At 42.3% G+C, this 18,245-nt stretch overlaps 1 long non-coding RNA gene across 1 annotated transcript in view; it reads left to right on the top strand.

The window, feature by feature from the left end:
* Nucleotides 1–17,691, top strand: part of LOC129138246 (uncharacterized) — a 49,647-nt gene extending 31,956 nt beyond the window's left edge. Inside the window, exon 5 of the long non-coding RNA XR_008541390.1 lies at nt 17,382–17,691. This is a non-coding gene — a long non-coding RNA (uncharacterized LOC129138246). The remainder of the gene's footprint in view (nt 1–17,381) is intronic.
* Nucleotides 17,692–18,245: the final 554 nt, after the last annotated feature.

Raw genomic sequence — 18,245 nt, 5'->3', positions numbered from 1 at the left:
ATTTGTTCTTCTCTTTCTAGTTTCGTATGATGTAAAGTTAGGTTGTAGATTTGAGATCTTTTTTTTTTATTATACTTTAAGTTTTAGGGTACATGTGCACATTGTGCAGGTTAGTTAGTTACATATGTATACATGTGCCATGCTGGTGCGCTGCACCCACTAACTCATCATCTAGCATTAGGTATATCTCCCAATGCTATCCCTCCCCAGTCCCCCCACCCCACAACAGTCCCCAGAGTGTGATATTCACCTTCCTGTGTCCATGTGATCTCATTGTTCAATTCCCACCTATGAGTGAGAATATGCGGTGTCTGGTTTTTTGTTCTTGTGATAGTTTACTGAGAATGATGATTTCCAATTTCACCCATGTCCCTACAAAGGACATGAACTCATCATTTTTTATGGCTGCATAGTATTCCATGGTGTATATGTGCCACATTTTCTTAATCCAGTCTATCATTGTTGGACATTTGGGTTGGTTCCAAGTCTTTGCTATTGTGAATAATGCCGCAATAAACATACGTGTGCATGTGTCTTTATAGCAGCATGATTTATAGTCCTTTGGGTATATACCCAGTAATGAGATGGCTGGGTCAAAAGGTATTTCCAGTTCTAGATCCCTGAGGAATCGCCACACTGACTTCCACAATGGTTGAACTAGTTTACAGTCCCACCAACAGTGTAAAAGTGTTCCTATTTCTCCACATCCTCTCCAGCACCTGTTGTTTCCTGACTTTTGAATGATTGCCATTCTAACTGGTGTGAGATGGTATCTCATTGTGGTTTTGATTTGCATTTCTCTGATGGCCAGTGACGCTGAGCATTTTTTCATGTGTTTTTTGGCTGCATAAATGTCTTCTTTTGAGAAGTGTTTGTTCATGTCCTTCGCCCGCTTTTTGATGGGGTTGTTTTTTTCTTGTAAATTTGTTTGAGTTCATTGTAGATTCTGGATATTAGCCCTTTGTCAGATGAGTAGGTTGCAAAAATTTTCTCCCATTCTGTAGGTTGCCTGTTCACTCTGATGGTAGTTTCTTTTGCTGTGCAGAAGCTGTTTAGTTTAATTAGATCCCATTTGTCAATTTTGTCTTTTGTTGCCATTGCTTTTGGTGTTTTAGACATGAAGTCCTTGCCTGTGCCTATGTCCTGAATGGTAATGCCAAGGTTTTCTTCTAGGGTTTTTATGGTTTTAGGTCTAACGTTTAAGTCTTTAATCCATCTTGAATTGATTTTTCTATAAGGTGTAAGGAAGGGATCCAGTTTCACCTTTCTACATATGGCTAGCCAGTTTTCCCAGCACCATTTATTAAATAGGGAATCCCTTCCCCATTGCTTGTTTTTCTCAGGTTTGTCAAAGATCAGATAGTTGTAGATATGTGGTGTTATTTCTGAGGGCTCTGTTCTGTTCCATTGATCTATATCTCTGTTTTGGTACCAGTACCATGCTGTTTTGGTTACTGTAGCCTTGTAGTATAGTTTGAAGTCAGGTAGTGTGATGCCTCCAGCTTTGTTCTTTTGGCTTAGGATTGACTTGGCGATGCGGGCTCTTTTTTGGTTCCATATGAACTTTAAAGTAGTTTTTTCCAATTCTGTGAAGAAAGGCGTTGGTAGCTTGATGGGGATGGCATTGAATCTGTAAATTACCTTGGGCAGTATGGCCATTTTCATGATATTGATTCTTCCTAGCCATGAGCATGGAATGTTCTTCCATTTGTTTGTATCCTCTTTTATTTCATTGAGCAGTGGTTTGTAGTTCTCCTTGAAGAGGTCCTTCACATCCCTTGTAAGTTGGATTCTTAGGTATTTTATTCTCTTTGAAGCAATTGTGAATGGGAGTTCACTCATGATTTGGCTCTCTGTTTGTGTGTTATTGGTGTATAAGAATGCTTGTGATTTTTGAACATTGATTTTGTATCCTCAGACTTTGCTGAAGTTGCTTATCAGCTTAAGGAGATTTTGGGCTGAGACGGTGGGGTTTTCTAGATATACAATCATGTCATCTGCAAACAGGGACAATTTGACTTCCTCTTTTCCTAATTGAATACCCTTTATTTCCTTCTCCTGCCTAATTGCCCAGGCCAGAACTTCCAACACTATGTTGAATAGGAGTGGTGAGAGAGGGCATCCCTGTCTTGTGCCAGTTTTCAAAGGGAATGCTTCCAGTTTTTGCCCATTCAGTATGATATTGGCTGTGGGTTTGTCATAGATAGCTCTTATTATTTTGAAATACCTAATTTATTGAGAGTTTTTAGCATGAAGCGTTGTTGAATTTTGTCAAAGGCTTTTTCTGCATCTGTTGAGATAATCATGTGGTTTTTGTCTTTGGCTCTGTTTATATGCTGGATTACATTTATTGATTTGTGTATATTGAACCAGCCTTGCATCCCAGGGATGAAGCCCACTTGATCATGGTGGATAAGCTTTTTGATGTGCTGCTGGATTCAGTTTGCCAGTATTTTATTGAGGATTTTTGCACCAATGTTCATCAAGGATATTGGTCTAAAATTCTCTTTTTTGGTTGTGTCTCTGCCTGGCTTTGGTATCAGAATGATGCTGGCCTCATAAAATGAGTTAGGGAGGATTCCCTCTTTTTCTATTGATTGGAATAGTTTCAGAAGGAATGGTACCAGTTCCTCCTTGTACCTCTGGTAGAATTCGGCTGTGAATCCATCTGGTCCTGGACTCTTTTTGGTTGGTAAGCTATTGATTATTGCCACAATTTCAGCTCCTGTTATTGGTCTATTCAGAGATTCAACTTCTTCCTGGTTTAGTCTTGGGACAGTGTATGTGTCGAGGAATTCATCCATTTCTTCTAGATTTTCTAGTTTGTGTAGAGGTGTTTGTAGTATTCTGTGATGGTAGTTTGTATTTCTGTGGGATCGGTGGTGATATCCCCTTTATCATTTTTTATTGCATCTATTTGATTCTTCTCTCTTTTTTTATTAGTCTTGCTAGCGATCTATCAATTTTGTTGATCCTTTCAAAAAACCAGTTCCTGGATTCATTAATTTTTTGAAGGGTTTTTTATGTCTCTATTTCCTTCAGTTCTGCTCCGATTTTAGTTATTTCTTGCCTTCTGCTAGCTTTTGAATGTGTTTGCTCTTGCTTTTCTAGTTCTTTTAATTGTGATGTTAGGGTGTCAATTTTGGATCTTTCCTGCTTTCTCTTGTGGGCATTTAGTACTATAAATTTCCCTCTACACACTGCTTTGAATGCGTCCCAGTGATTCTGGTATGTTGTGTCTTTGTTCTGATTGGTTTCAAAGAACATCTTTATTTCTGCCTTCATTTCGTTATGTACCCAGTAGTCATTCAGGAGCAGGTTGTTCAGTTTCCATGTAGTTGAGTGGTTTTGAGTGAGATTCTTAATCCTGAGTTATAGTTTGATTGCACTGTGGTCTGAGAGACAGTTTGTTATAATTTCTGTTCTTTTACATTTGCTGAGGAGAGCTTTACTTCCAACTATGTGGTCAATTTTGGAATAGGTGTGGTGTGGTGCTGAAAAAAATGTATATTCTGTTGATTTTGGGTGGAGAGTTCTGTAGATGTCTATTAGGTCTGCTTGGTGCAGAGCTGAGTTCAATTCCTGGGTATCCTTGTTGACTTTCTGTCTCGTTGATCTGTCTAATGTTGACAGTGGGGTGTTAAAGTCTCCCATTATTAATGTGTGGGAGTCTAAGTTTCTTTGTAGGTCACTCAGGACTTGCTTTATGAATCTGGGTACTCCTGTATTGGGTGCATATATATTTAGGATAGTTAGCTCTTCTTGTTGAATTGATCCCTTTACCATTATGTAATGGCCTTCTTTGTCTCTTTTGATCTTTGTTGGTTTAAAGTCTGTTTTATCAGAGACTAGGATTGCAACCCCTGCCTTTTTTTATTTTCCATTTGCTTGGTAGATCTTCCTCCACCCTTTTATTTTGAGCCTATGTGTGTCTCTGCATGTGAGATGGGTTTCCTGAATACAACACACTGATGGGTCTTGAATTTTTATCCAATTTGCCAGTCTGTGTCTTTTAATTGGAGAATTTAGTCCATTTACATTTGAAGTTAATATTGTTATGTGTGAATTTGAACCTGTCATTATGATGTTAGCTGGTTATTTTGCTCGTTAGTTGATGCAGTTTCTTCCTATTCTCGATGGTCTTTACATTTTGGCATGATTTTGCAGTGGCTGGTACCGGTTGTTCCTTTCCATATTTAGCGCTTCCTTCAGGAGCTATTTTAGGGCAGGCCTGGTGGTGACAAAATCTCTCAGCATTTGCTTGTCTGTAAAGTATTTTATTTCTCCTTCACTTATGAAGCTTAGTTTGGCTGGAGATGAAATTCTGGGTTGAAAATTCTTTCCTTTAAGAATGTTGAATATTGGCCCCCACTCTCTTCTGGCTTGTAGGGTTTCTGCTGAGAGATCTGCTGTTAGTCTGATGGGCTTCCCTTTGAGGGTAACCCGACCTTTCTGTCTGGCTGCCCTTAACATTTTTTCCTTCATTTCAACTTTGGTGAATCTGACAATTATGTGTTTTGGTGTTGCTCTTCTCGAGGAGTATCTCTGTGGCATTCTCTGTATTTCCTGAATCTGAACGTTGGCCTGCCTTGCTAGATTGGGGAAGTTCTCCTGGATAATATCTTGCAGTGTGTTTTCCAACTTGGTTCCATTCTCCCCATCACTTTCAGGTACACCAATCAGACGTAGATTTGGTCTTTTCACATAGTCCCATATTTCTTGGAGGCTTTGCTCATTTCTTTTTATTTTTTTTTCTCTAAACTTCCCTTCTCGCTTCATTTCATTCATTTCATCTTCCATTGCTGATACCCTTTCTTCCAGTTGATCGCATCAGCTCCTGAGGCTTCTGCATTCTTCACGTAGTTCTCGAGCCTTGGTTTTCAGCTCCATCAGCTCCTTTAAGCACTTCTCTGTATTGGTTATTCTAGTTATACATTCTTCTAAATTTTTTTCAAAGTTTTCAACTTCTTTGCCTTTGGTTTGAATGTCCTCCCGTAGCTCAGAGTAATTTGATCGTCTGAAGCCTTCTTCTCTCAGCTTGTCAAAGTCATTCTCCATCCAGCTTTGTTCCGTTGCTGGTGAGGAACTGCATTCCTTTGGAGGAGGAGAGGCGCTCTGCTTTTTAGAGTTTCCAGTTTTTCTGTTCTGTTTTTTCCCCATCTTTGTGGTTTTATCTACTTTTGGTCTTTGATGACGGTGATGTACAGATGGGTTTTTGGTGTGGATGTCCTTTCTGTTTGTTAGTTTTCCTTCTAACAGACAGGACCCTCAGCTGCAGGTCTGTTGGAATACCCTGCTGTGTGAGGTGTCAGTGTGCCCCTGCTGGGGGGTGCCTCCCAGTTAGGCTGCTCGGGGGTCAGGGGTCAGGGACCCACTTGAGGAGGCAGTCTGCCCGTTCTCAGATCTCCAGCTGTGTGCTGGAAGAACCACTGCTCTCTTCAAAGCTGTCAGACAGGGACATTTACGTCTGCAGAAGTTACTGCTGTCTTTTTGTTTGTCTGTGCCCTGCCCCCAGAGGTGGAGCCTACAGAGGCAGGCAGGCCTCCTTGAGCTGTGGTGGGCTCCACCCAGTTGGAGCTTCCTGGCTGCTTTGTTTACCTAATCAAGCCTGGGCAATGGCGGGCGCCCCTCCCCCAGCCTCGCTGCCACCTTGCAGTTTTGATCTCCGACTGCTGTGCTAGCAATCAGCGAGACTCCGTGGGCGTAGGACCCTCCGATCCAGGTGCGGGATATAATCTCGTGGTGCGCCGTTTTTTAAGCCCGTCGGAATAGCGCAGTATTCAGGTGGGAGTGACCCGATTTTCCAGGTGCTGTCTGTCACCCCTTTCTTTGACTCGGAAAGGGAACTCCCTGACCCCTTGTGCTTCCCAAGTGAGGCAATGCCTCACCCTGCTTCAGCTCGTGCATGGTGTGCGCACCCACTGACCTGCGCCCACTGTCTGGCACTCCCTAGTGAGATGAACCCAGTACCTCAGATGGAAATGCAGAAATCACCCATCTTCTGCCTCGCTCACACTGGTAGCTGTAGACCGGAGCTGTTCCTATTTGGCCATCTTGGCTCCTCCCGAAAAATGAGATCTTTTTTTTTTGAGACAGAGTCTTGCTCTGTCACCTAGGCTGGAGTGCAGTGGCGCGATCTCGGCTCACTGCAACCTCTGCCTCCTGGGTTCAAGCGATTCTCCTGCCTCAGACTCCTGAGTAGCTGGAACTACAAGGCTCATACCACCATGCCTGGTTAATTTTTGTATTTTTAGTAGAGGTGGGGTTTCACCGTGTTAGCCAGGATGGTCTCGATCTCCTGACCTCGTGATCTGCCTGCCTCGGCCTCCCAAAGTGCTGGGATTACAGGCGTGAGCCACTGCACCTGGCCGTGCTCTTTTTTAATGTAAGTATTTACAGTTATAGATTTTCTACCCTGAGAACTACTTTTACTGCCTCTCATAAGTTTTTGGATGTTGTGTTTTGTGTTTTCATTTTCATTCATCCGAAAGTTTTTTTCCAAGTAGTTGGGACTACAGGTGCATACCACCATGCCCAGTTAGTTTTTTGTAGAGACAGGGTTTTTTTATGTTGCCAGGCTGGTCTTGAATTCCTGGGCTCAAGTGATCCACCCACCTCAGCCTCCCAAAGTGCTGGGATTACAGGCATGAGTCAACATGCCTGGCTCAAATTATTTTCTAATTTCCGTTGTGATTTATTCTTTGACTCATTGGTTGTTTTAGAGTGTATTTCACATTTTTGAGAATTTTCCAGTTTTCCTTCTCTTACTGATTTCTAGCTTTGTTCCATTATGGCTGGAGAAGATAGTTTGTATAATTTCAATCTTTTAAAATTTATTTAGGCTTGTTTTGTGGCCTAACATGTAGTTTATCCTGGAGTATGTTCCATATGTGCTTGAGAAGAATATGCATTCTCTTCTTGTCTTAGGTCTGTCTTAGGTTTATAGTGTTGTTTAGTACCCTATTTCCTTATTGATTTTTCTGTCTACATGTTCTATTCATTATTGAAAGAGGGCCTGGAATGCTTTCCAACACCAACAACCAATTCTCCTATCTCTGGACACCAACTGGGTGTTCCAAAATTTAATTTAATTCTGACACTAACTACTTGAAGTTAGTGCAGACCCCACAGCTTATAGGCTTGATTTCACAAGACTACTCCCAACTTCAGGTGCCAGTTGCAAGTCTTGGGCCTCCTGCACTTTTGATCTACTGGCTATAAATCAGGGGCTCCCACAATCCCATCTGAAAGTTTGATAATTTGCTGCAACAGCTCACAGAACTCAGGAAACACTTTACTTAAGGTTTATCAGTTTATTATAAAGGATACAAATGAATAGCTAGATGAAGTAAATAGGGTGAGCTTCAGAAGGGTCCCAAGCACAGGAATTTCTGTCCTTGTGAGTTGTGTGTGCCACCCTCCTGGCACATGGATGTGTTCACCAATTCAGAAGCTCATCAAATCTTATTAAGAGTTTTTATAGAGCTTCAACTCCTTCCTCCTTTAACTTCCTGGAGGAGAGTGGGTGGGTCTAAAATTTCCAAACCTCTAATCACTTGATCTTTCTGGTGACCAGCTCCATCCTGAGGCTACCTAGGGGCCCCACTCCAAGTTACCTCATTAGCAGAAACTCAGGTGGAATCGAAAGGGGCTTCTTATGAATATCAAAAGACACACCCATCACTCAGGAAATTCCAAGAGTTTTAGGAACCTTGTGCCAGGAACTGGGGACAAAGACCAAATATATTTCTTATGATGCCATGGTGGGATATTGAACTCTCCAACTATTTCTGTAGTGTTATGTCTCCCTTCAATCCTGTGGTGTTTGCTTCATATATTTTGAAGCTCTATTGCTTGGTGTGTATATGTTTATAATTTTTATATCTTTTTGATGAATTGACCCTTTTATCGATATATAATCATGTTTTTTGTTTCTTTTAACAATATTTGACACAACGTGTATTTTGTTTGACTTTAATATAATAATCACAGCTCTTTTTGCTACTATTTGCCATATGCAGAAAATTGAAACTGGGCCTCTTCCTTATGCCTTATACAAAAATTAACTCAAGATGGATTAAAGGCTTAACTGTAAAACTCCAAACTATAAAAACTCTAGAAGAAAATCTGGGCAATACCATTCAGGACATAGGCATTGGCAAAGATTTCATGACAAAATCACCAAAAGCAATTGTGACAAATGGCATCTAATTAAACTAAAGAGCTTCTGTACAGCAAAATAGACTATCATCAGAGTGAACAGACAACCTACAAAATGGGAGAAAATGTTTGCAATCTATCCACCTGACAAACGTCTAGTATCCAGAGTCTACAAGGAACTTAAATTTATAAGAAAAAACAAACAGGAGGAGGAGCCAAGATGGCCGAATAGGAACAGCTCCGGTCTACAGCTCCCAGCGTGAGTGACGCAGAAGACGGGTGATTTCTGCATTTCCATCTGAGGTACTGGGTTCATCTCACTAGGGAGTGCCAGACAGTGGGCGCAGGTCAGTGGGTGCAGCGCACCGTGCGCGAGCCGAAGCAGTGCGAGGCATTGCCTCACTCGGGAAGTGCAAGGGGTCAGGGAGTTCCTTTTCCTAGTCAAAGAAAGGGGTGACAGATGGCACCTGGAAAATCGGGTCACTCCTACCCCAATACTGTGCTTTTCCGACAGGCTTAAAAAACGGCGCACCAGGAGATTATATCCCACACATGGCTCGGAGGGTCCTATGCCCACAGAGTCTCGCTGATTGCTAGCACAGCAGTCGGAGATCAAACGGCAAGGTGGCAGCGAGGCTGGGGGAGGGGCGCCCACCATTGCACAGGCTTGCTTAGGTAAACAAAGCAGCCAGGAAGCTCCAACTGGGTGGAGCCCACCACAGCTCAAGGAGGCCTGCCTGCCTCTGTAGGCTCCACCTCTGGGGGCAGGGCACAGACAAACAAAGACAGCAGTAACTTTTGCAGACTTAAATGTCCCTGTCTGACAGCTTTGAAGAGAGCAGTGGTTCTCCCAGCATGCAGCTGGAGATCTGAGAACGGGCAGACTGCCTCCTCAAGTGGGTCCCTGACCCCTGACTCCTGAGCAGCTTAACTGGGAGGCACCCCCCAGTAGGGGCAGACTGACACCTCACACAGCTGGGTACTCCTCTGAGACAAAACTTCCAGTGGAACGATCAGACAGTAGCATTCGCGGTTCACGAAAAACCACTGTTCTGCAGACACCGCTGCTGATACCCAGGCAAACAGGGTCTGGAGTGGACCTCTAGCAAACTCCAACAGACCTGCAGCTAAGGGTCCTGTCTGTTAGAAGGAAAACTAACAAACAGAAAGGACATCCACACCAAAAACCCATCTGTACATTACCATCATCAAGACCAAAAGTAGATAAGACCACAAAGATGGGGAAAAAACAGAGCAGAAAAACTGGAAACTCTGAAAAGCACAGCACCTCTCCTCCTCCAAAGGAACACAGTTCCTCACCAGCAATGGAACAAAGCTGGATGGAGAATGACTTTGACAAGTTGAGAGAAGAAGGCTTCAGACGATCAAACTACAAGCTACAGGAGGAAATTCAAACCAAAGGCAAAGAAGTTGAAAACTTTGAAAAAAATTTAGAAGAATGTATAACTAGAATAACCAATACAGAGAAGTGCTTAAAGGAGCTGATGGAGCTGAAAGCCAAGGCTCGAGAACTACGTGAAGAATGCAGAAGCCTCAGGAGCCAATGTGATCAACTGGAAGAAAGGGTATCAGTGATGGAAGATGAAATGAATGAAATGAAGTGAGAAGGGAAGTTTAGAGAAAAAAGAATAAAAACTGAACAAAGCCTCCAAGAAATATGGGACTATGTGAAAAGACCAAATCTACGTCTGATTGGTGTACCTGAAAGTGACAGAGAGAATGGAACCAAGTTGGAAAACACTCTGCAGGATATTATCCAGGAGAACTTCCCCAATCTAGCAAGGCAGGCCAACATTCAGATTCAGGAAATACAGAGAATGCCACAAAGATACTCCTCGAGAAGAGCAACACCAAGACACATAATTGTCAGATTCACCAAAGTTGAAATGAAGGAAAAAATGTTAAGGGCAGCCAGAGAGAAAGGTCGGGTTACCCACAAAGGGAAGCCCATCAGACTAACAGCGGATCTCTCGGCAGAAACTCTACAAGCCAGAAGAGAGTGGGGACCAATATTCAACATCCTTAAAGGAAAGAACTTCAACCCAGAATTTCATCTCCAGCCAAACTAAGCTTCATAAGTGAAGGAGAAATAAAATACTTTACAGACAAGCAAATACTGAGAGATTTTGTCACCACCAGGCCTGCCCTATAAGAGCTCCTGAAGGAAGCACTAAACACGGAAAGGAACAACCGTTACCAGCCACTGCAAAATCATGTCAAAATGTAAAGACCATGGAGACTAAGAAGAAACTGCATCAACTAACAAGCAAAATAACCAGCTAACATCATAATGACAGGTTCAAATTCACACATAACAATACTAACTTTAAATGTAATGGACTAAATGCTCCAATTAAAAGACACAGACTGGCAAATTGGATAAAGAGTCAAGACCCATCAGTGTGTTGTATTCAGGACACCCATCTCACATGCAGAGACACACATAGGCTCAAAATAAAAGGGTGGAGGAAGATCTACCAAGCAAATGGAAAATAAAAAAAGGCAGGGGTTGCAATCCTAGTCTCTGATAAAACAGACTTTAAACCAATAAAGATCAAAAGAGACAAAGAAGGCCATTACATAATGGTAAAGGGATCAATTCAACAAGAAGAGCTAACTATCCTAAATATATATGCACCCAATACAGGAGCACCCAGATTCATAAAGCAAGTCCTGAGTGACCTACAAAGAGACTTAGACTCCCACACATTAATAATGGGAGACTTTAACACCCCACTGTCAACATTAGACAGATCAACGAGACAGAAAGTCAACAAGGATACCCAGGAATTGAACTCAGCTCTGCACCAAGCGGACCTAATAGACATCTACAGAACTCTCCACCCAAAATCAACAGAATATACATTTTTTTTCAGCACCACAACACACCTATTCCAAAATTTACCGCATAGTTGGAGGTAAAGCTCTCCTTAGCAAATGTAAAAGAACAGAAATTATAACAAACTATCTCTCAGATCACAGTGCAATCAAACTAGAACTCAGCGTTAAGAAACTCACTCAAAACCGCTCAACTACATGGAAACTGAACAACCTGCTCCTGAATGACTACTGGGTACATAACGAAATGAAGGCAGAAATAAAGATGTTCTTTGAAACCAATCAGAACAAAGACACAACATACCAGAACCTCTGGGACACATTCAAAGCAGTGTGTAGAGGGAAATTTATGACACTAAATGCCCACAAGAGAAAGCAGGAAAGATCCAAAATTGACACCCTAACATCACAATTAAAAGAACTAGAAAAGCAAGAGCAAACACATTCAAAAGCTAGCAGAAGGCAAGAAATAACTAAAATCGGAGCAGAACTGAAGGAAATAGAGACACAAAAAAACCCTTCAAAAATTTAATGAATCCAGGAGCTGGTTTTTTGAAAGGATCAACAAAATTGATAGATCGCTAGCAAGACTAATAAAAAAAGAGAGAAGAATCAAATAGATGCAATAAAAAATGATGAAGGGGTATCACCACCGATCCCACCGATGTAGTAGAAATACAAACTACCATCAGAGAATACTACAAACACCTCTACAAAAATAAACTAGAAAATCTAGAAGAAATGGATAAATTCCTTGACACGTACACTCTCCCAAGATTAAACCAGAAAGAAGTTGAATCTCTGAATAGACCAATAACAGGAGCTGAAATTGTGGCAATAATCAATAGCTTACCAACCAAAAAGAGTCCAGGACCAGATGGATTCACAGCCGAATTCTACCAGAGGTACAAGGAGGAACTGGTACCATTCCTTCTGAAACTATTCCAATCAATAGAAAAAGAGGGAATCCTCCCTAACTCATTTTATGAGACCAGCATCATCCTGATACCAAAGCCGGGCAGAGACACAACCAAAAAAGAGAATTTTAGACCAATATCCTTGATGAACATTGATGCAAAAATCCTCAATAAAATACTGGCAAACCGAATCCAGCAGCACATCAAAAAGCTTATCCACCATGATCAAGTGGGCTTCATCCCTGGGATGCAAGGCTGGTTCAATATACGCAAATCAATAAATGTAATCCAGCATATAAACAGAACCAAAGACAAAACCACCTGATTATCTCAATAGATGCAGAAAAGGCCTTTGACAAAATTCAACAACCTTCATGCTAAAAACTCTCAATAAATTAGGTATTGATGGGATGTATCTCAAAATAATAAGAGCTATCTATGACAAACCCACAGCCAATATCATACTGAATGGGCAAAAACTGGAAGCATTCCCTTTGAAAACTGGCACAAGACAGGGATGCCCTCTCTCACCACTCCTATTCAACATAGTGTTGGAAGTTCTGGCCTGGGCAATTAGGCAGGAGAAGGAAATAAAGGGTATTCAATTAGGAAAAGAGGAAGTCAAATTGTCCCTGTTTGCAGATGACATGATTGTATATCTAGAAAACCCCATTGTCTCAGCCCAAAATCTCCTTAAGCTGATAAGCAACTTCAGCAAAGTCTGAGGATACAAAATCAATGTTCAAAAATCACAAGCATTCTTATACACCAATAACAGACAGAGAGCCAAATCATGAGTGAACTCCCATTCACAATTGCTTCAAAGAGAATAAAATACCTAGGTATCCAACTTACAAGGGATGTGAAGGACCTCTTCAAGGAGAACCACAAATCACTGCTCAATGAAATAAAAGAGGATACAAACAAATGGAAGAACATTCCATGCTCATGGCTAGGAAGAATCAATATCATGAAAATGGCCATACTGCCCAAGGTAATTTATAGATTCAATGCCATCCCCATCAAGCTACCAACGCCTTTCTTCACAGAATTGGAAAAAACTACTTTAAAGTTCATATGGAACCAAAAAAGAGCCCACATCGCCAAGTCAATCCTAAGCCAAAAGAACAAAGCTGGAGGCATCACACTACCTGACTTCAAACTATACTACAAGGCTACAGTAACCAAAACAGCATGGTACTGGTACCAAAACAGAGATATAGATCAATGGAACAGAACAGAGCCCTCAGAAATAACACCACATATCTACAACTATCTGATCTTTGACAAACCTGAGAAAAACAAGCAATGGGGAAAGGATTCCCTATTTAATAAATGGTGCTGGGAAAACTGGCTAGCCATATGTAGAAAGCTGAAAGTGGATCCCTTCCTTACACCTTATAGAAAAATCAATTCAAGATGGATTAAAGACTTTAACGTTAGACCTAAAACCATAAAAACCCTAGAAGAAAACCTAGGCATTACCATTCAGGACATAGGCACAGGCAAGGACTTCATGTCTTAAACACCAAAAGCAATGGCAACAAAAGCCAAAATTGACAAATGGGATCTAATTAAACTAAAGAGCTTCTGCATAGCAAAAGAAACTACCATCAGAGAACAGGCAACCCATAAAATGGGAGAAAATTTTTGCAACCTACTCATCTGACAAAGGGCTAATATCCAGAATCTACAATGAACTCTAACAAATTTACAAGGAAAAAACAAACAACCCCATCAAAAAGTGGGCGAAGGACATGAACAGACTCTTCTCAAAAGAAGGCATTTATGCAGCCAAAAAACACATGAAAAAATGCTCACCATCACTGGCCATCAGAGAAATGCAAATCAAAACCACAATGGGATATCATCTCACACCAGTTAGAATGGCAATCATTCAAAAGTCAGGAAACAACAGGTGCTGGAGAGGATGTGGAGAAATAGGAACACTTTTACACTGTTGGTGGGAGTGGTGATTCCTCAGGGATCTAGAACTAGAAATACCATTTGACCCAGCCATCCCATTACTGGGTATATACCCAAAGGACTATAAATAATGCTGCTATAAAGACACATGTACACGTATGTTTATTGCGGCAGTATTCACAATAGCAAAGACTTGGAACCAACCCAAATGTCCAACAATGATAGACTGGATTAAGAAAATGTGGCACATATACACCATGGAATACTATGCAGCCATAAAAAATGATGAGTTCATGTCCTTTGCAGGGACATGGATGAAGTTGGAAATCATCATTCTCAGTAAACTATCACAAGAACAAAAAACCAGACACCGCATATTCTCACTCATAGGTGGGAATTGAACAATGAGAATACATGGACACAGGAAGGGGAACATCACACTCTGGGGACTGTTGTGGGGTGGGGGGAGGGATAGCATTAGGAGATATACCTAATGCTAGATGATGAGTTAGTGGGTGCAGCGCACCAGCATGTCACATGTATACATATGTAACTAACCTGCACATTGTGCACATGTACCCTAAAACTTAAAGTATAGTAATAATAATAATAAAAGAAAAAACAAGCAATCCCATTAAAAAGTGGGCAAACGACACGAACAGACACTTCTCAAGAGAAGACATATATGCAGCCGATAAACATGAAAAAAAGCTGAACATCAGAGTAATGCAAATCAAAACCACGAGGAGATACCATCTTACGCCAGTTACAATGGAGGTTATTAAAAAGTCAAGAAACTACAGATGCTGTTGAGATTGTGGAGAAATAGGAACGCTTTCATGCTGTTGGTAGGAATGTAAATTAGTTCAACCATTGTGGAAGACAATGTGATGATTCCTCAAAGATTTAGAACCAGAAATACCATTTGACCCAGCAACCCCATTACTGGGTATATACCCAAAGGAATGGAATCATTCTGTTATAAAGACACACGTATGCGTATGTTCATTGCAGCACTATTCACAATAGCAAAGACATGAAATTAACCCAAATGCCCATCAATGATAGATTGGATAAAGAAAATATGGTACATATACACCATGGAATACTATGTGGCATAAAAAGGAATGAGATCATGTTCTTTGCAAGGACATGGATGGAGCTACAAGCCGTTATCCTCAGCAAACTAATGGAGGAACAGAAAACCAAACACCCCATGTTCGAACACCCCATGTTCTCCCTTATAAGTGGGAGCTGAACAATGAGAATACATGGACACAGGGAGGTAAACAACACACCTTGGGGCCTGTCATGGGAGGGAGAGCATCAGGATAAATGGCTAATGCATGCTGGGCTTGATACCTAGGTGATGGGTTGATAGGTGCAGCAAGCCCCCACAGCACATGCAACAAACCTGCACATCCTGCACATGTACCCCAGAACTTAATATTAAAAATATAGCTCAATCATATAGAGTTTTGTGTAATGAATTGATAAGAATAATTTATAATTAGGCCGAGTGTGGTGGCTCATGCCTGTAATCCCAGGACTTTGGGAGGTTGAGACAGGTGGATCAATTGAGACAGGTGGATCAATTGAAGTCAGGAGTTCAAGACCAGCCTGGCCAACATGGCGGAACCCCATCTCTACTAAAAATACAAAAATTATCTGGGTGTGATGGCACATGCTTGTAATCCCAGCTACTCAGGAGGCTGAGGTGCGAATTGCTTGAACCTGGAAGGTGGAGGTTGCAGTGAGCCAAGATCACGCCATTGCACTCCAGCCTGGTGTGGAGTGAGACTCTGTCTAAAAAAAAAAAAAAGAAGAATTTATAATGAACACATCCATTATATGCAAATAGCCACTTCCTAAAGGAGCTCATGATATGATTTCTGCTTTCACAACTGTGGAAATTGGAGTGTCTATCTGTAGCTACGTTCACCCCCCCCCCAAAAAAATTATGTCTTTTCTTTTTGAGAAATAATGACATTGTAAATATTTGCATGACTAAATAAAGGTGGCAGATGGTAGGTAACAAAAGATAGGTGATTCAAAAATGAGAAAATAAAAGATTGTTTACATTAAATATACAGAGGAACTAAAAGATAATGTAATAAAATATGGGTTAATTCTAAGCACCTTTTAAAAAATTATATTTCTTCTTTTCTTTTTTCCATAAAGCATTTTATAATTAGAAAGCAGAAATAAAGAGTACCTTTTGGAAAAGAAAAACTCTGTTAGCAAGAACACAGGACTGGTTATGTGATGTGAGAGGAGGCATCATTCCTGCAGAAGCCCTATCCTACATGGAGAAGGACAGGGCCAGGAGAAGGCAAGGGCAGGAAGCAAGGACTCTTGCTCTGCCCTGACTTGTCCAGTGGAGGCAGCGAGGAGCTGAAGATCATTCCTTCTTTATTTCCTTCCCTCTCCACAGGCAGCTCTGCAGGGAAGTCTGTGACTGCCTGGCCAGACTTAGGGCTCACGCTCTGGTCAGAGTTATGGCACCCCAGACTCTGCTGCCTGTCCTGGTTCTCTGTGTGCTGCTGCTGCAGGCCCAGGGAGGATACCGTGACAAGATGAGGATGCAGAGTAGGTGATGGGCTGCTGGATGGGTGATGGAGAGTTGGGTAGGGGGAATGGAGGAGCTGTGTCCAGTCTGAGTAGGACCTAGGACTTGCAACCTTTCTGCATATCCAGCTCTGACCACAATGCTGTGCAGACTCTGGGCTGTCCCAAACCATGGCCCTCCAACCCCTTTACCTGGCCCTGGGAATAGTAGTGGGAATGAAGGGGGAACCTACATCTTTTGTTGTTTGCTCCCAGTACTTAGAGACAAATGGTACATCCCATAGTGAAAGGTGAACCAGGGCTGAGAATCCAATGGGAAAGCAAGACAATTATTCTTTGATTTATGCACATTTGTGAGGAGTGAACATCTAGAAGTGGTTATGAGGGTAGGTGTAGAAATGGGTATAAGTGTAGCGTAAAAAGGACATAAGCAATGAAAAGTTGGAGTATACAGGGCAAAGTTAAGTATAACATCAAAGGAGCCAGGAGAGTGGTGGTGGGAAGCGATACTAGGGACAGTGACGGAGAGGAGAGGGAGGGATGAGAGGCAAGTTCATCTTCTTTTCTGGGCTCTGCAAATTCTGGAGACTAGGGGAGGGTTTGGAAATGTCTCAGGCTTCTTTGAGCTCTCAGGGTCAGACCATAGATTCTATGGGGGTGACTTCACCATGATTAATGGGGAGACAGAGTTCTGAATGCAGGTGTATGGCGAGAGTCCAGGAAGCCCAGGCATTGAAGTCTACTGGGGTGAGATGCAGGGCAGGGAGACAGGATTTAAGATACTGCCAATCACTAGGATTGGTGATGGGCTGGAAGGAAGTTCCCTGAAGAGTCCAGGAGAGTCGTGGTGGCAGGGGTGCCTTGGTTCTGGGGCCATGGAGGAGCTTCAAGCTTGAGAAGGCTGCTCTATAGGTGCATGGTTTCATTGACCCTGCTCCTGCATCATTTCAGGAATCAAGGTCTGTGAGAAGTGACCCAGCATAGATCTATGCATCCACCACTGTTCATATTTCCAAAAGTGTGAAACAAATAAGATATGCTGTTCAGCCTTCTGTGGGAACGTTTGTATGAGCATCCTATGAGTGGGAGAGTGGGCTGGGATGTGCATCCTGCTCCCTGAACCCTTCCATCCGAGACTGTGCCCACATCCGAAGCACAAGGACATCAAATCATCAGCACAAGAACATCAACAGGAATGCCACCCTCCCCACTGTCTGAACTCCCTCTCCCTGTCAAATAAACCAGAACAAATGCCCATGGATCCTGCCTCTTTTGCTGCCACTACAGGTGATCATTGAGAGCCCACTGTAGCCCCCAAAGATGCCCCACTCATCTTGTGTCCTGGTGTTCGATTTCTCTCCCTGGCTATGCTTCTCTACCCTCCCTCTCCCTCTTTGGCCCATGTATCCCTCCCAGCCCTCAGGATGCCCAGCCCCTTGCTGTTTTGCTCACTGAACCAGTACTCCCAGGGGGAGGAACTGCTCATGTGCAGCGTCTCCTGATGCTAAGGAGAACATTTCTCACCCTGGAGTCCGAAGGACCCATTAAGCACGAGATGGGTGGCAGTTAGAACCCAAGGTAAAGAGTGGGAGGCCCCCAAGCACTGCTTTGGTCTCCTTAGCCTTGGTACTCCCCCACCTCATGCTCCCCAATCTCTTTCTGAGCTTCAGATTGCTGTCTCTTTACAATGAGGATAATGAGTCCCAGGAAGGCCAGCGACATGCCTAAGGCCACAAGAGAGAGAGAGGATATGATGTGGCCGGAAGAGGATGTTTCCTCTGAGCTCACTTTTTCTCACTTCTCTCCATTACTTGA

This window comes from Pan troglodytes, chromosome 21, assembly GCF_028858775.2.
Source record: "Pan troglodytes isolate AG18354 chromosome 21, NHGRI_mPanTro3-v2.0_pri, whole genome shotgun sequence".
Lineage (NCBI taxonomy): Eukaryota > Metazoa > Chordata > Mammalia > Primates > Hominidae > Pan > Pan troglodytes.
Note: the sequence above shows the minus strand (reverse complement) of the source record. Positions and strands in the feature narration are given on the sequence as shown.